We start from the raw sequence: 19,473 nt of genomic DNA, 5'->3' as shown, positions 1-19,473 counted from the left end.
AGAAAATGCGCGTAATATCTCTGGTCTCCTTGGGAGTAGAAAGTCTGTTCATGGCTCTTTGGAAAGGGCTGTATCTCCCCTGTAATCGCCTTCGAGCGGCACGCGCATCGGAACCATCGTTATCACGCTACGATTTTTTAATGCCGCCAGGGACGGGCCGAAAGCGTGGCAGGTGGCGTTCGTTAGGGACAGTCATGGAGGTGATGCGCACCGAGTTGCACGCCATTTGGAGTTGGCCCGGCCTAGATGTGAGCGTTCAAAGTCAGCGCGTTTGTTTAAACTTTCTGCTCCAATTCGTTGCAGTTGTACAAGCGTTTCTCGTTCATCCGACTGGAGCGTAACGCTTTATATGTTAATATTTCTGGTCTCCTTGGGAGTAGAAAGTCTGTTCATGGCTCTTTTGAAAGGGATGCATCTCCCCTGTAATCGCCTTCGAGCGGCACGCGGATCGAACCCACGTTTTTCACGCTACGATTTTTTTTAAATGTGTTGCGCGGCGGAGAAAAGACGCGCGCCGGACGTATTTGCGGCTTAATATCTCTTGTCTCATTGGGTGTAGAAAGTCTGTTCATGGCTCTTTGGAAAGGGCTGCATCTCCCCTGTAATCGCCTTCGAGCGGCACGCGGATCGAACCCACGGTTTTCACGCTATGATTTTTTTAAATGTGGTGCGCGGCGGAGGAAATGCGCGCGTCGGACGTCATTTCGGCTTAATATCTCTTGTCTCCTTGGGAGTAGAAAGTCTTTTCATGGCTCTTTGGAAAGGGCTGCATCTCCGCTGTAATCGCCTTCGAGCGGCACGCGGATCGAACCCACGGTTTTCACGCTATGATTTTTTTAATGTGGTGCGCGTCGGAGAAAATGCGCGCGTCGGACGTCATTTCGGCTTAATATCTATTGTCTCCTTGGGAGTAGAAAGTCTTTTCATGGCTCTTTGGAAAGGTTTGCATCTCCCTTGTAATCGCCTTTAAGCGGCACGCGGATTGGACCCACCGTTCTTCCGATACGATTTTTTAAATGTGGTGCGCGGCGTAGAAAAGACGCGCGTAGGACGTATTTGCGGCTTAATATCTTTGGGCTCCTTGGGAGTAGGAAGTCTGTTCATGCCTCTTTGGAAAGGGCTGCATCTCCCCTGTAATCGCCTTCGAGCGGCACGCGCATCGGAACCATCGTTATCACGCTACGATTTTTTAATGCCGCCAGGGACGGGCCGAAAGCGTGGCAGGTGGCGTTCGTTAGGGACAGTCATGGAGGTGATGCGCACCGAGTTCCACGCCATTTGGAGTTGGCCCGGCCTAGATGTGAGCCTTCAAAGTCAGCGCGTTTGTTTAAACTTTCTCCTCCAATTCGTTGCAATTGTACAAGCGTTTCTCGCTCATCCGACTGGAGCGTAACGCTTTATCTGTTAATATCTCTGGTCTCCTTGGGAGTAGAAAGTCTGTTCATGGCTCTTTGGAAAGGGCTGTATCTCCCCTGTAATCGCCTTCGAGCGGCACGCGCATCGGAATCATCGTTATCACGCTACGATTTTTTAATGCCGCCAGGGACGGGCCGAAAGCGTGGCAGGTGGCGTTCGTTAGGGACAGTCATGGAGGTGATGCGCACCGAGTTGCACGCCATTTGGAGTTGGCCCGGCCTAGATGTGAGCGTTCAAAGTCAGCGCGTTTGTTTAAATTTTCTCCTCCAATTCGTTGCAATTGTACAAGCGTTTCTCGTTCATCCGACTGGAGCGTAACGCTTTATATGTTAATATTTCTGGTCTCCTTGGGAGTAGAAAGTCTGTTCATGGCTCTTTTGAAAGGGATGCATCTCCCCTGTAATCGCCTTCGAGCGGCACGCGGATCGAACCCACGTTTTTCACGCTACGATTTTTTTTAAATGTGTTGCGCGGCGGAGAAAAGACGCGCGCCAGACGTATTTGCGGCTTAATATCTCTTGTCTCATTGGGTGTAGAAAGTCTGTTCATGGCTCTTTGGAAAGGGCTGCATCTCCCCTGTAATCGCCTTCGAGCGGCACGCGGATCGAACCCACGGTTTTCACGCTATGATTTTTTTAAATGTGGTGCGCGGCGGAGGAAATGCGCGCGTCGGACGTCATTTCGGCTTAATATCTCTTGTCTCCTTGGGAGTAGAAAGTCTTTTCATGGCTCTTTGGAAAGGGCTGCATCTCCGCTGTAATCGCCTTCGAGCGGCACGCGGATCGAACCCACGGTTTTCACGCTATGATTTTTTTAAATGTGGTGCGCGTCGGAGAAAATGCGCGCGTCGGACGTCATTTCGGCTTAATATCTATTGTCTCCTTGGGAGTAGAAAGTCTTTTCATGGCTCTTTGGAAAGGTTTGCATCTCCCTTGTAATCGCCTTTAAGCGGCACGCGGATTGGACCCACCGTTCTTCCGATACGATTTTTTAAATGTGGTGCGCGGCGTAGAAAAGACGCGCGTAGGACGTATTTGCGGCTTAATATCTTTGGGCTCCTTGGGAGTAGGAAGTCTGTTCATGCCTCTTTGGAAAGGGCTGCATCTCCCCTGTAATCGCCTTCGAGCGGCACGTGGATCGAACCCACGGTTTTCACGCTATGATTTTTTTAAATGTGCTGCGCAGCGGAGAAAATGCGCGCGTCGGACGTCATTGCGGCTTAATATCTCTTGTCTCCTTGGGAGTAGAAAGTCTTTTCATGGTTCTTTGGAAAGGGCTGCATCTCCCCTGTAATCGCCTTCGCGCGGCACGCGGATCGGAACCATCGTTATCACGCTACGATTTTTTAATGCCGACAGGGACGGGCCGAAAGCTTGGCAGGTGGCGTTCGTTAGGAAAAGTCATGGACGTGATGCGGACCGAGTTGCAGGCCATTTGGACCTGGCCCGGCCTAGATGTGAGCCTTCAAAGTCAGCGCGTTTGTTTAAACTTTCTCCTCCAATTCGTTGCAATTGTACAAGCGTTTCTCTCTCATCCGACTGGAGCGTAACGCTTTATCTGTTAATATCTCTGGTCTCCTTTGGAGTATAAAGTCTGTTCATGGCTCTTTGGAAAGGGATGCATCTCCCCTGTAATCGCCTTTAAGCGGCACGCGGATCGGACCCACCGTTCTCACGCTACGATTTTTTAAACGTGGTGCGCGTCGGAGAAAATGCGCGTAATATCTCTTGTCTCCTTGGGAGTAGAAAGTCTGTTCATGGCTCTTTGGAAAGGGCTGTATCTCCCCTGTAATCGCCTTCGAGCGGCACGCGCATCGGAACCATCGTTATCACGCTACGATTTTTTAATGCCGCCAGGGACGGGCCGAAAGCGTGGCAGGTGGCGTTCGTTAGGGACAGTCATGGAGGTGATGCGCACCGAGTTGCACGCCATTTGGAGTTGGCCCGGCCTAGATGTGAGCGTTCAAAGTCAGCGAGTTTGTTTAAACTTTCTCCTCCAATTCGTTGCAATTGTACAAGCGTTTCTCGTTCATCCGACTGGAGCGTAACGCTTTATATGTTAATATTTCTGGTCTCCTTGGGAGTAGAAAGTCTGTTCATGGCTCTTTTGAAAGGGATGCATCTCCCCTGTAATCGCCTTCGAGCGGCACGCGGATCGAACCCACGGTTTTCACGCTATGATTTTTTTAAATGTGGTGCGCGGCGGAGAAAATGCGCGCGTCGGACGTCATTTCGGCTTAATATCTATTGTCTCCTTGGGAGTAGAAAGTCTTTTCATGGCTCTTTGGAAAGGTTTGCATCTCCCTTGTAATCGCCTTTAAGCGGCACGCGGATTGGACCCACCGTTCTTCCGATACGATTTTTTAAATGTGGTGCGCGGCGTAGAAAAGACGCGCGTAGGACGTATTTGCGGCTTAATATCTTTGGGCTCCTTGGGAGTAGGAAGTCTGTTCATGCCTCTTTGGAAAGGGCTGCATCTCCCCTGTAATCGCCTTCGAGCGGCACGCGGATCGAACCCACGGTTTTCACGCTATGATTTTTTTAAATGTGGTGCGCGGCGGAGGAAATGCGCGCGTCGGACGTCATTTCGGCTTAATATCTCTTGTCTCCTTGGGAGTAGAAAGTCTTTTCATGGCTCTTTGGAAAGGGCTGCATCTCCCCTGTAATCGCCTTTAAGCGGCACGCGGATCGAACCCACGGTTTTCACGCTACGATTTTTTTTAAATGTGTGCGCGGCGGAGAATAGACGCGCGCCGGACGTATTTGCGGCTTGATATCTCTTGTCTCATTGGGAGTAGAAAGTCTGTTCATGGCTCTTTGGAAAGGGCTGCATCTCCCCTGTAATCGCCTTCGAGCGGCACGCGGATCGAACCCACGGTTTTCACGCTATGATTTTTTTAAATGTGTTGCGCGTCGGAGAAAATGCGCGCGTCGGACGTTATTGCGGCTTAATATCTCTTGTCTCCTTGGGAGTAGAAAGTCTTTTCATGGCTCTTTGGAAAGGTTTGCATCTCCCCTGTAATCGCCTTTAAGCGGCACGCGGATCGGACCCACCGTTCTTACGCTACGATTTTTTAAATGTGGTGCGCGGCGTAGAAAAGACGCGCGTAGGACGTATTTGCGGCTTAATATCTTTGGGCTCCTTGGGAGTAGGAAGTCTGTTCATGCCTCTTTGGAAAGGGCTCCATCTCCCCTGTAATCGCCTTCGAGCGGCACGCGGATCGAACCCACGGTTTTCACGCTATGATTTTTTTAAATGTGCTGCGCGGCGGAGAAAATGCGCGCGTCGGACGTCATTGCGGCTTAATATCTCTTGTCTCCTTGGGAGTAGAAAGTCTTTTCATGGTTCTTTGGAAAGGGTTGCATCTCCCCTGTAATCGCCTTTAAGCGGCACGCGGATCGGACCCACCGTTCTCACGCTACTATTTTTTAAACGTGGTGCGCGTCGGAGAAAATGCGCATAATATCTCTTGTCTCCTTGGGAGTAGAAAGTCTGTTCATGGCTCTTTGGAAAGGGCTGTATCTCCCCTGTAATCGCCTTCGAGCGGCACGCGCATCGGAACCATCGTTATCACGCTACGATTTTTTAATGCCGCCAGGGATAGGCCGAAAGCGTGGCAGGTGGCGTTCGTTAGGGACAGTTATGGAGGTGATGCACACAGAGTTGCACGCCATTTGGAGTCGGCCCGGCCTAGATGTGAGCGTTGAAAGTCAGCGCGTTTGTTTAAACTTTCTCCTCCAATTCGTTGCAATTGTACAAGCGTTTCTCGTTCATCCGACTGGAGCGTAACGCTTTATATGTTAATATTTCTGGTCTCCTTGGGAGTAGAAAGTCTGTTCATGGCTCTTTTGAAAGGGATGCATCTCCCCTGTAATCGCCTTCGAGCGGCACGCGGATCGAACCCACGTTTTTCACGCTACGATTTTTTTTAAATGTGTTGCGCGGCGGAGGAAATGCGCGCGTCGGACGTCATTTCGGCTTAATATCTCTTGTCTCCTTGGGAGTAGAAAGTCTTTTCATGGCTCTTTGGAAAGGGCTGCATCTCCGCTGTAATCGCCTTCGAGCGGCACGCGGATCGAACCCACGGTTTTCACGCTATGATTTTTTTAAATGTGGTGCGCGGCGGAGAAAATGCGCGCGTCGGACGTCATTTCGGCTTAATATCTATTGTCTCCTTGGGAGTAGAAAGTCTTTTCATGGCTCTTTGGAAAGGTTTGCATCTCCCTTGTAATCGCCTTTAAGCGGCACGCGGATTGGACCCACCGTTCTTCCGATACGATTTTTTAAATGTGGTGCGCGGCGTAGAAAAGACGCGCGTAGGACGTATTTGCGGCTTAATATCTTTGGGCTCCTTGGGAGTAGGAAGTCTGTTCATGCCTCTTTGGAAAGGGCTGCATCTCCCCTGTAATCGCCTTCGAGCGGCACGCGGATCGAACCCACGGTTTTCACGCTATGATTTTTTTAAATGTGGTGCGCGGCGGAGGAAATGCGCGCGTCGGACGTCATTTCGGCTTAATATCTCTTGTCTCCTTGGGAGTAGAAAGTCTTTTCATGGCTCTTTGGAAAGGGCTGCATCTCCCCTGTAATCGCCTTTAAGCGGCACGCGGATCGAACCCACGGTTTTCACGCTACGATTTTTTTTAAATGTGTTGCGCGGCGGAGAATAGACGCGCGCCGGACGTATTTGCGGCTTGATATCTCTTGTCTCATTGGGAGTAGAAAGTCTGTTCATGGCTCTTTGGAAAGGGCTGCATCTCCCCTGTAATCGCCTTCGAGCGGCACGCGGATCGAACCCACGGTTTTCACGCTATGATTTTTTTAAATGTGTTGCGCGTCGGAGAAAATGCGCGCGTCGGACGTCATTGCGGCTTAATATCTCTTGTCTCCTTGGGAGTAGAAAGTCTTTTCATGGCTCTTTGGAAAGGTTTGCATCTCCCCTGTAATCGCCTTTAAGCGGCACGCGGATCGGACCCACCGTTCTTACGCTACGATTTTTTAAATGTGGTGCGCGGCGTAGAAAAGACGCGCGTAGGACGTATTTGCGGCTTAATATCTTTGGGCTCCTTGGGAGTAGGAAGTCTGTTCATGCCTCTTTGGAAAGGGCTCCATCTCCCCTGTAATCGCCTTCGAGCGGCACGCGGATCGAACCCACGGTTTTCACGCTATGATTTTTTTAAATGAGCTGCGCGGCGGAGAAAATGCGCGCGTCGGACGTCATTGCGTCTTAATATCTCTTGTCTCCTTGGGAGTAGAAAGTCTTTTCATGGTTCTTTGGAAAGGGTTGCATCTCCCCTGTAATCGCCTTTAAGCGGCACGCGGATCGGACCCATCGTTCTCACGCTACGATTTTTTAAAATCCGCCAGGGACGGAACGAACGCTTGGCAGGTGGCGTTCGTGACGGACAGTCAAGCAGTTAATGCGCACTGAGCTGCAGGCCATTTGGACCTGGCCCAGCCTAGATGTGAGTATTCAAAGTCAGCACTTTTGTTTCAAAGTTCTCCACCAATTCGTTGTAATTGCGTGTGTGCGCGTGAACACCAGGTTTGTGGAGGAGTTCGTCCTTGGACTGTACAAGGGGAGACAGTGTGTGGCCTGGCTGCGTGAGGTTGCAGTTTGCTGGGCATGAGAGATTGGCATGTGGTGCCCTGGAGGTGTGGTTGTTCCAGGACGGGCAAGGTGGGGTAGTGTGGCTGGGTGACGGTGCGCTTCACTGGGGATGTGGTTGTGAGTTGCAGGCCCATTCCTTTGAATGACAGAAAGGATCTGATTTGTTTCCAGGTTTAAACGTACTTTGCTGGGTATGACTGTGACCTCTTGGGCCAGGAAGTCTGTTTCTAGTTTTATTTAAACGGTCAAACTGCGTGAAGTGTGCCCAGGCCCAGAGCTACTTTGCTGGGCATGGCTGTGTGACCTCTTGGGCCTGGAAGTCTGGTTGTAGTATGATTTTAAAGGGTCAAATGCTCTCCATTGCGTGTCCAGGTTTAAGGCTACTTTGCTGGGCATGTGATTTGGACCCATCGGGTACGGAAGCCTTTCCGTCACGTGCTCGTTTTCCACGCCTTCAGCGCAGGTAGCCTGCGAATTTAAAACCGACGTGCATTTTATTCTTTTCCCCTTTTATCCTTTCATATCTCTCCGCTACCTTGGAGAAGAGAGACGCACGCGGGTAAATAAAATGTAAATATCTCTAAATATCTGTATAATATGTAAATAAAAGGAAGATGTGGTTGTGTAGTGTAGTCGTTTGATTATAAATAATCTCATAATAATTTTATCCACAAATTCTTATACATTTATACATGTTTATCTCTCTCTTTGTGTGTGTGTGTGTGTGTGTGTGGTTCTGTGTCACTAGTGGGGCCTGTGGCCCGATTGGAGTGTTTGCGGTGTGAGAAGGAGGAGTTGGAGAACAGTTTGTTGGAGCAGCTGAAGGAGTTGAGGTTGCAGAAGCAGAAGGAGCTGCAGGTTCTTCAGGAGATGCTGAAACACAAGCAGCAGGAGGAGACAGAGCTCCTGCAGAAACAGCAGGAGGAGGAGGAGCATAACAGGTCCATCAAGAGTAAGTGCTATGGAAATGCAATAATACTAACATAACTAATAATGAATGCTAGCCTTTAGGCTCCAATAAAAGTGACACTAATATATGTATAGTACTATATATATTATATTTTATATATTCAGCAGTAATTATGTAGTATATACAATCTGTGTTATATCCAGCAGTAATGATACTTGCTCTGGCAGATATGAAAATGGCCTGTGAACAGGAGAAGAAATCTCTGGAGGAAGAACTTGAGAAGCTCAAACTGTCACTGCAGGTAGAGATCCCTTATAGTGTCAGTACACATCCACCAGTACCACCACCTCTCACTTATAACGTCAGTACACATTCAGTACACATTCCCACCTTTCCATTGTACTGGCTGTAGTGATGATTCGTGTCTGTGTTATACCAGCCCATAGAGGAGGACATTATGAGTCTGAAAGTGGCGCTGGAGATGAAGAACCAGGAGATCAAAGATCAGCACGATCTTTTGGTCAAACTATATACTCTGTATGTATACTATATCGAACCCACGGTTTTCACGCTACGATTTTTTTAAATGTGGTGAGCTGCGGAGAAAAGACGCGGTCCGGACGTATTTGTGGCTTAATATCTCTTGTCTCCTTGGGAGTAGGAAGTCTGTTCATGGCTCTTTGGAAAGGGCTGCATCTCCCCTCTAATCGCCTTCGAGCTTCAAGCGGATTGGACCCACGGTTATCACGCTACGATTTTTTAAAGCCGCCAGGGACGGGCCGAAAGCGTGGCAGGTGGCGTTCGTTAGGGACAGTCATGGAGGTGATGCGCACCGAGTTGCACGCCATTTGGACTTGGCCAGACCTAGATGTGAGCGTTCAAAGTCAGCGCGTTTGTTTAAACTTTCTCCTCCAATTCGTTGCAACTGCTCAAGCGTTTCTCGCTCATCCGACTGGAGCGTAACGCTTTATATGTTAATATCTCTTGTCTCCTTGGGAGTAGGAAGTCTGTTCATGGATCTTTGGAAAGGGCTGCATCTCCCCTGTAATCGCCTTCGAGCGGCACGCGGATCGAACCCACGGTTTTCACGCTATGATTTTTTTAAATGTGTTGCGCGTCGGAGAAAATGCGCGCGTCGGACGTCATTTCGGCTTAAATCTCTTGTCTCCTTGGGAGTAGAAAGTCTTTTCATGGCTCTTTGGAAAGGGTTGCATCTCCCCTGTAATCGCCTTTAAGCGGCACGCGGATCGGACCCACCGTTCTTACGCTACGATTTTTTAAATGTGGTGCGCGGCGTAGAAAAGACGCGCGTAGGACTTATTTGCGGCTTAATATCTTTGGGCTCCTTGGGAGTAGAAAGTCTGTTCATGGCTCTTTGGAAAGGGCTGCATCTCCCCTGTAATCGCCTTCGCGCGGCACGCGGATCGGAACCATCGTTATCACGCTACGATTTTTTAATGCCGACAGGGACGGGCCGAAAGCTTGGCAGGTGGCGTTCGTTAGGAAAAGTCATGGACGTGATGCGGACCGAGTTGCAGGCCATTTGGACCTGGCCCGGCCTAGATGTGAGCCTTCAAAGTCAGCGCGTTTGTTTAAACTTTCTCCTCCAATTCGTTGCAATTGTACAAGCGTTTCTCGTTCATCCGACTGGAGCGTAACGCTTTATAAGTTAATATTTCTGGTCTCCTTGGGAGTAGAAAGTCTGTTCATGGCTCTTTGGAAAGGGCTGCATCTCCCCTGTAATCGCCTTCGAGCGGCACGCGGATCGAACCCACGGTTTTCACGCTATGATTTTTTTAAATGTGGTGCGCGTCGGAGAAAATGCGCGCGTCGGACGTCATTTCGGCTTAATATCTATTGTCTCCTTGGGAGTAGAAAGTCTTTTCATGGCTCTTTGGAAAGGGCTGCATCTCCGCTGTAATCGCCTTCGAGCGGCACGCGGATCGAACCCACGGTTTTCACGCTATGATTTTTTTAAATGTGGTGCGCGGCGGAGGAAATGCGCGCGTCGGACGTCATTTCGGCTTAATATCTCTTGTCTCCTTGGGAGTAGAAAGTCTTTTCATGGCTCTTTGGAAAGGGCTGCATCTCCCCTGTAATCGCCTTTAAGCGGCACGCGGATCGAACCCACGGTTTTCACGCTACGATTTTTTTTAAATGTGTGCGCGGCGGAGAATAGACGCGCGCCGGACGTATTTGCGGCTTGATATCTCTTGTCTCATTGGGAGTAGAAAGTCTGTTCATGGCTCTTTGGAAAGGGCTGCATCTCCCCTGTAATCGCCTTCGAGCGGCACGCGGATCGAACCCACGGTTTTCACGCTATGATTTTTTTAAATGTGTTGCGCGTCGGAGAAAATGCGCGCGTCGGACGTTATTGCGGCTTAATATCTCTTGTCTCCTTGGGAGTAGAAAGTCTTTTCATGGCTCTTTGGAAAGGTTTGCATCTCCCCTGTAATCGCCTTTAAGCGGCACGCGGATCGGACCCACCGTTCTTACGCTACGATTTTTTAAATGTGGTGCGCGGCGTAGAAAAGACGCGCGTAGGACGTATTTGCGGCTTAATATCTTTGGGCTCCTTGGGAGTAGGAAGTCTGTTCATGCCTCTTTGGAAAGGGCTCCATCTCCCCTGTAATCGCCTTCGAGCGGCACGCGGATCGAACCCACGGTTTTCACGCTATGATTTTTTTAAATGTGCTGCGCGGCGGAGAAAATGCGCGCGTCGGACGTCATTGCGGCTTAATATCTCTTGTCTCCTTGGGAGTAGAAAGTCTTTTCATGGTTCTTTGGAAAGGGTTGCATCTCCCCTGTAATCGCCTTTAAGCGGCACGCGGATCGGACCCACCGTTCTCACGCTACTATTTTTTAAACGTGGTGCGCGTCGGAGAAAATGCGCATAATATCTCTTGTCTCCTTGGGAGTAGAAAGTCTGTTCATGGCTCTTTGGAAAGGGCTGTATCTCCCCTGTAATCGCCTTCGAGCGGCACGCGCATCGGAACCATCGTTATCACGCTACGATTTTTTAATGCCGCCAGGGATAGGCCGAAAGCGTGGCAGGTGGCGTTCGTTAGGGACAGTTATGGAGGTGATGCACACAGAGTTGCACGCCATTTGGAGTCGGCCCGGCCTAGATGTGAGCGTTGAAAGTCAGCGCGTTTGTTTAAACTTTCTCCTCCAATTCGTTGCAATTGTACAAGCGTTTCTCGTTCATCCGACTGGAGCGTAACGCTTTATATGTTAATATTTTGGTCTCCTTGGGAGTAGAAAGTCTTTTCATGGCTCTTTGGAAAGGGCTGCATCTCCCCTGTAATCGCCTTTAAGCGGCACGCGGATCGAACCCACGGTTTTCACGCTACGATTTTTTTTAAATGTGTTGCGCGGCGGAGAATAGACGCGCGCCGGACGTATTTGCGGCTTGATATCTCTTGTCTCATTGGGAGTAGAAAGTCTGTTCATGGCTCTTTGGAAAGGGCTGCATCTCCCCTGTAATCGCCTTCGAGCGGCACGCGGATCGAACCCACGGTTTTCACGCTATGATTTTTTTAAATGTGTTGCGCGTCGGAGAAAATGCGCGCGTCGGACGTCATTGCGGCTTAATATCTCTTGTCTCCTTGGGAGTAGAAAGTCTTTTCATGGCTCTTTGGAAAGGTTTGCATCTCCCCTGTAATCGCCTTTAAGCGGCACGCGGATCGGACCCACCGTTCTTACGCTACGATTTTTTAAATGTGGTGCGCGGCGTAGAAAAGACGCGCGTAGGACGTATTTGCGGCTTAATATCTTTGGGCTCCTTGGGAGTAGGAAGTCTGTTCATGCCTCTTTGGAAAGGGCTCCATCTCCCCTGTAATCGCCTTCGAGCGGCACGCGGATCGAACCCACGGTTTTCACGCTATGATTTTTTTAAATGAGCTGCGCGGCGGAGAAAATGCGCGCGTCGGACGTCATTGCGTCTTAATATCTCTTGTCTCCTTGGGAGTAGAAAGTCTTTTCATGGTTCTTTGGAAAGGGTTGCATCTCCCCTGTAATCGCCTTTAAGCGGCACGCGGATCGGACCCATCGTTCTCACGCTACGATTTTTTAAAATCCGCCAGGGACGGAACGAACGCTTGGCAGGTGGCGTTCGTGACGGACAGTCAAGCAGTTAATGCGCACTGAGCTGCAGGCCATTTGGACCTGGCCCAGCCTAGATGTGAGTATTCAAAGTCAGCACTTTTGTTTCAAAGTTCTCCACCAATTCGTTGTAATTGCGTGTGTGCGCGTGAACACCAGGTTTGTGGAGGAGTTCGTCCTTGGACTGTACAAGGGGAGACAGTGTGTGGCCTGGCTGCGTGAGGTTGCAGTTTGCTGGGCATGAGAGATTGGCATGTGGTGCCCTGGAGGTGTGGTTGTTCCAGGACGGGCAAGGTGGGGTAGTGTGGCTGGGTGACGGTGCGCTTCACTGGGGATGTGGTTGTGAGTTGCAGGCCCATTCCTTTGAATGACAGAAAGGATCTGATTTGTTTCCAGGTTTAAACGTACTTTGCTGGGTATGACTGTGACCTCTTGGGCCAGGAAGTCTGTTTCTAGTTTTATTTAAACGGTCAAACTGCGTGAAGTGTGCCCAGGCCCAGAGCTACTTTGCTGGGCATGGCTGTGTGACCTCTTGGGCCTGGAAGTCTGGTTGTAGTATGATTTTAAAGGGTCAAATGCTCTCCATTGCGTGTCCAGGTTTAAGGCTACTTTGCTGGGCATGTGATTTGGACCCATCGGGTACGGAAGCCTTTCCGTCACGTGCTCGTTTTCCACGCCTTCAGCGCAGGTAGCCTGCGAATTTAAAACCGACGTGCATTTTATTCTTTTCCCCTTTTATCCTTTCATATCTCTCCGCTACCTTGGAGAAGAGAGACGCACGCGGGTAAATAAAATGTAAATATCTCTAAATATCTGTATAATATGTAAATAAAAGGAAGATGTGGTTGTGTAGTGTAGTCGTTTGATTATAAATAATCTCATAATAATTTTATCCACAAATTCTTATACATTTATACATGTTTATCTCTCTCTTTGTGTGTGTGTGTGTGTGTGTGTGGTTCTGTGTCACTAGTGGGGCCTGTGGCCCGATTGGAGTGTTTGCGGTGTGAGAAGGAGGAGTTGGAGAACAGTTTGTTGGAGCAGCTGAAGGAGTTGAGGTTGCAGAAGCAGAAGGAGCTGCAGGTTCTTCAGGAGATGCTGAAACACAAGCAGCAGGAGGAGACAGAGCTCCTGCAGAAACAGCAGGAGGAGGAGGAGCATAACAGGTCCATCAAGAGTAAGTGCTATGGAAATGCAATAATACTAACATAACTAATAATGAATGCTAGCCTTTAGGCTCCAATAAAAGTGACACTAATATATGTATAGTACTATATATATTATATTTTATATATTCAGCAGTAATTATGTAGTATATACAATCTGTGTTATATCCAGCAGTAATGATACTTGCTCTGGCAGATATGAAAATGGCCTGTGAACAGGAGAAGAAATCTCTGGAGGAAGAACTTGAGAAGCTCAAACTGTCACTGCAGGTAGAGATCCCTTATAGTGTCAGTACACATCCACCAGTACCACCACCTCTCACTTATAACGTCAGTACACATTCAGTACACATTCCCACCTTTCCATTGTACTGGCTGTAGTGATGATTCGTGTCTGTGTTATACCAGCCCATAGAGGAGGACATTATGAGTCTGAAAGTGGCGCTGGAGATGAAGAACCAGGAGATCAAAGATCAGCACGATCTTTTGGTCAAACTATATACTCTGTATGTATACTATATCGAACCCACGGTTTTCACGCTACGATTTTTTTAAATGTGGTGAGCTGCGGAGAAAAGACGCGGTCCGGACGTATTTGTGGCTTAATATCTCTTGTCTCCTTGGGAGTAGGAAGTCTGTTCATGGCTCTTTGGAAAGGGCTGCATCTCCCCTCTAATCGCCTTCGAGCTTCAAGCGGATTGGACCCACGGTTATCACGCTACGATTTTTTAAAGCCGCCAGGGACGGGCCGAAAGCGTGGCAGGTGGCGTTCGTTAGGGACAGTCATGGAGGTGATGCGCACCGAGTTGCACGCCATTTGGACTTGGCCAGACCTAGATGTGAGCGTTCAAAGTCAGCGCGTTTGTTTAAACTTTCTCCTCCAATTCGTTGCAACTGCTCAAGCGTTTCTCGCTCATCCGACTGGAGCGTAACGCTTTATATGTTAATATCTCTTGTCTCCTTGGGAGTAGGAAGTCTGTTCATGGATCTTTGGAAAGGGCTGCATCTCCCCTGTAATCGCCTTCGAGCGGCACGCGGATCGAACCCACGGTTTTCACGCTATGATTTTTTTAAATGTGTTGCGCGTCGGAGAAAATGCGCGCGTCGGACGTCATTTCGGCTTAAATCTCTTGTCTCCTTGGGAGTAGAAAGTCTTTTCATGGCTCTTTGGAAAGGGTTGCATCTCCCCTGTAATCGCCTTTAAGCGGCACGCGGATCGGACCCACCGTTCTTACGCTACGATTTTTTAAATGTGGTGCGCGGCGTAGAAAAGACGCGCGTAGGACTTATTTGCGGCTTAATATCTTTGGGCTCCTTGGGAGTAGAAAGTCTGTTCATGGCTCTTTGGAAAGGGCTGCATCTCCCCTGTAATCGCCTTCGCGCGGCACGCGGATCGGAACCATCGTTATCACGCTACGATTTTTTAATGCCGACAGGGACGGGCCGAAAGCTTGGCAGGTGGCGTTCGTTAGGAAAAGTCATGGACGTGATGCGGACCGAGTTGCAGGCCATTTGGACCTGGCCCGGCCTAGATGTGAGCCTTCAAAGTCAGCGCGTTTGTTTAAACTTTCTCCTCCAATTCGTTGCAATTGTACAAGCGTTTCTCGTTCATCCGACTGGAGCGTAACGCTTTATAAGTTAATATTTCTGGTCTCCTTGGGAGTAGAAAGTCTGTTCATGGCTCTTTGGAAAGGGCTGCATCTCCCCTGTAATCGCCTTCGCGCGGCACGCGGATCGGAACCATCGTTATCACGCTACGATTTTTTAATGCCGCCAGGGATAGGCCGAAAGCGTGGCAGGTGGCGTTCGTTAGGGACAGTTATGGAGGTGATGCACACAGAGTTGCACGCCATTTGGAGTCGGCCCGGCCTAGATGTGAGCGTTGAAAGTCAGCGCGTTTGTTTAAACTTTCTCCTCCAATTCGTTGCAATTGTACAAGCGTTTCTCGTTCATCCGACTGGAGCGTAACGCTTTATATGTTAATATTTCTGGTCTCCTTGGGAGTAGAAAGTCTGTTCATGGCTCTTTTGAAAGGGATGCATCTCCCCTGTAATCGCCTTCGAGCGGCACGCGGATCGAACCCACGTTTTTCACGCTACGATTTTTTTTAAATGTGTTGCGCGGCGGAGGAAATGCGCGCGTCGGACGTCATTTCGGCTTAATATCTCTTGTCTCCTTGGGAGTAGAAAGTCTTTTCATGGCTCTTTGGAAAGGGCTGCATCTCCGCTGTAATCGCCTTCGAGCGGCACGCGGATCGAACCCACGGTTTTCACGCTATGATTTTTTTAAATGTGGTGCGCGGCGGAGAAAATGCGCGCGTCGGACGTCATTTCGGCTTAATATCTATTGTCTCCTTGGGAGTAGAAAGTCTTTTCATGGCTCTTTGGAAAGGTTTGCATCTCCCTTGTAATCGCCTTTAAGCGGCACGCGGATTGGACCCACCGTTCTTCCGATACGATTTTTTAAATGTGGTGCGCGGCGTAGAAAAGACGCGCGTAGGACGTATTTGCGGCTTAATATCTTTGGGCTCCTTGGGAGTAGGAAGTCTGTTCATGCCTCTTTGGAAAGGGCTGCATCTCCCCTGTAATCGCCTTCGAGCGGCACGCGGATCGAACCCACGGTTTTCACGCTATGATTTTTTTAAATGTGGTGCGCGGCGGAGGAAATGCGCGCGTCGGACGTCATTTCGGCTTAATATCTCTTGTCTCCTTGGGAGTAGAAAGTCTTTTCATGGCTCTTTGGAAAGGGCTGCATCTCCCCTGTAATCGCCTTTAAGCGGCACGCGGATCGAACCCACGGTTTTCACGCTACGATTTTTTTTAAATGTGTTGCGCGGCGGAGAATAGACGCGCGCCGGACGTATTTGCGGCTTGATATCTCTTGTCTCATTGGGAGTAGAAAGTCTGTTCATGGCTCTTTGGAAAGGGCTGCATCTCCCCTGTAATCGCCTTCGAGCGGCACGCGGATCGAACCCACGGTTTTCACGCTATGATTTTTTTAAATGTGTTGCGCGTCGGAGAAAATGCGCGCGTCGGACGTCATTGCGGCTTAATATCTCTTGTCTCCTTGGGAGTAGAAAGTCTTTTCATGGCTCTTTGGAAAGGTTTGCATCTCCCCTGTAATCGCCTTTAAGCGGCACGCGGATCGGACCCACCGTTCTTACGCTACGATTTTTTAAATGTGGTGCGCGGCGTAGAAAAGACGCGCGTAGGACGTATTTGCGGCTTAATATCTTTGGGCTCCTTGGGAGTAGGAAGTCTGTTCATGCCTCTTTGGAAAGGGCTCCATCTCCCCTGTAATCGCCTTCGAGCGGCACGCGGATCGAACCCACGGTTTTCACGCTATGATTTTTTTAAATGAGCTGCGCGGCGGAGAAAATGCGCGCGTCGGACGTCATTGCGTCTTAATATCTCTTGTCTCCTTGGGAGTAGAAAGTCTTTTCATGGTTCTTTGGAAAGGGTTGCATCTCCCCTGTAATCGCCTTTAAGCGGCACGCGGATCGGACCCATCGTTCTCACGCTACGATTTTTTAAAATCCGCCAGGGACGGAACGAACGCTTGGCAGGTGGCGTTCGTGACGGACAGTCAAGCAGTTAATGCGCACTGAGCTGCAGGCCATTTGGACCTGGCCCAGCCTAGATGTGAGTATTCAAAGTCAGCACTTTTGTTTCAAAGTTCTCCACCAATTCGTTGTAATTGCGTGTGTGCGCGTGAACACCAGGTTTGTGGAGGAGTTCGTCCTTGGACTGTACAAGGGGAGACAGTGTGTGGCCTGGCTGCGTGAGGTTGCAGTTTGCTGGGCATGAGAGATTGGCATGTGGTGCCCTGGAGGTGTGGTTGTTCCAGGACGGGCAAGGTGGGGTAGTGTGGCTGGGTGACGGTGCGCTTCACTGGGGATGTGGTTGTGAGTTGCAGGCCCATTCCTTTGAATGACAGAAAGGATCTGATTTGTTTCCAGGTTTAAACGTACTTTGCTGGGTATGACTGTGACCTCTTGGGCCAGGAAGTCTGTTTCTAGTTTTATTTAAACGGTCAAACTGCGTGAAGTGTGCCCAGGCCCAGAGCTACTTTGCTGGGCATGGCTGTGTGACCTCTTGGGCCTGGAAGTCTGGTTGTAGTATGATTTTAAAGGGTCAAATGCTCTCCATTGCGTGTCCAGGTTTAAGGCTACTTTGCTGGGCATGTGATTTGGACCCATCGGGTACGGAAGCCTTTCCGTCACGTGCTCGTTTTCCACGCCTTCAGCGCAGGTAGCCTGCGAATTTAAAACCGACGTGCATTTTATTCTTTTCCCCTTTTATCCTTTCATATCTCTCCGCTACCTTGGAGAAGAGAGACGCACGCGGGTAAATAAAATGTAAATATCTCTAAATATCTGTATAATATGTAAATAAAAGGAAGATGTGGTTGTGTAGTGTAGTCGTTTGATTATAAATAATCTCATAATAATTTTATCCACAAATTCTTATACATTTATACATGTTTATCTCTCTCTTTGTGTGTGTGTGTGTGTGTGTGTGGTTCTGTGTCACTAGTGGGGCCTGTGGCCCGATTGGAGTGTTTGCGGTGTGAGAAGGAGGAGTTGGAGAACAGTTTGTTGGAGCAGCTGAAGGAGTTGAGGTTGCAGAAGCAGAAGGAGCTGCAGGTTCTTCAGGAGATGCTGAAACACAAGCAGCAGGAGGAGACAGAGCTCCTGCAGAAACAGCAGGAGGAGGAGGAGCATAACAGGTCCATCAAGAGTAAGTGCTATGGAAATGCAATAATACTAACATAACTAATAATGAATGCTAGCCTTTAGGCTCCAATAAAAGTGACACTAATATATGTATAGTACTATATATATTATATTTTATATATTCAGCAGTAATTATGTAGTATATACAATCTGTGTTATATCCAGCAGTAATGATACTTGCTCTGGCAGATATGAAAATGGCCTGTGAACAGGAGAAGAAATCTCTGGAGGAAGAACTTGAGAAGCTCAAACTGTCACTGCAGGTAGAGATCCCTTATAGTGTCAGTACACATCCACCAGTACCACCACCTCTCACTTATAACGTCAGTACACATTCAGTACACATTCCCACCTTTCCATTGTACTGGCTGTAGTGATGATTCGTGTCTGTGTTATACCAGCCCATAGAGGAGGACATTATGAGTCTGAAAGTGGCGCTGGAGATGAAGAACCAGGAGATCAAAGATCAGCACGATCTTTTGGTCAAACTATATACTCTGTATGTATACTATATCGAACCCACGGTTTTCACGCTACGATTTTTTTAAATGTGGTGAGCTGCGGAGAAAAGACGCGGTCCGGACGTATTTGTGGCTTAATATCTCTTGTCTCCTTGGGAGTAGGAAGTCTGTTCATGGCTCTTTGGAAAGGGCTGCATCTCCCCTCTAATCGCCTTCGAGCTTCAAGCGGATTGGACCCACGGTTATCACGCTACGATTTTTTAAAGCCGCCAGGGACGGGCCGAAAGCGTGGCAGGTGGCGTTCGTTAGGGACAGTCATGGAGGTGATGCGCACCGAGTTGCACGCCATTTGGACTTGGCCAGACCTAGATGTGAGCGTTCAAAGTCAGCGCGTTTGTTTAAACTTTCTCCTCCAATTCGTTGCAACTGCTCAAGCGTTTCTCGCTCATCCGACTGGAGCGTAACGCTTTATATGTTAATATCTCTTGTCTCCTTGGGAGTAGGAAGTCTGTTCATGGATCTTTGGAAAGGGCTGCATCTCCCCTGTAATCGCCTTCGAGCGGCACGCGGATCGAACCCACGGTTTTCACGCTATGATTTTTTTAAATGTGTTGCGCGTCGGAGAAAATGCGCGCGTCGGACGTCATTTCGGCTTAAATCTCTTGTCTCCTTGGGAGTAGAAAGTCTTTTCATGGCTCTTTGGAAAGGGTTGCATCTCCCCTGTAATCGCCTTTAAGCGGCACGCGGATCGGACCCACCGTTCTTACGCTACGATTTTTTAAATGTGGTGCGCGGCGTAGAAAAGACGCGCGTAGGACTTATTTGCGGCTTAATATCTTTGGGCTCCTTGGGAGTAGAAAGTCTGTTCATGGCTCTTTGGAAAGGGCTGCATCTCCCCTGTAATCGCCTTCGCGCGGCACGCGGATCGGAACCATCGTTATCACGCTACGATTTTTTAATGCCGACAGGGACGGGCCGAAAGCTTGGCAGGTGGCGTTCGTTAGGAAAAGTCATGGACGTGATGCGGACCGAGTTGCAGGCCATTTGGACCTGGCCCGGCCTAGATGTGAGCC

The sequence above is a fragment of the Electrophorus electricus genome, chromosome 9 (genome assembly GCF_041902795.1).
Source record: "Electrophorus electricus isolate QZ-2024a chromosome 9, ASM4190279v1, whole genome shotgun sequence".
Taxonomy (NCBI): Eukaryota; Metazoa; Chordata; class Actinopteri; order Gymnotiformes; family Gymnotidae; genus Electrophorus; species Electrophorus electricus.
The sequence above is the reverse complement of the archived record's forward strand: the minus strand, read 5'-3'. Positions refer to the sequence as shown.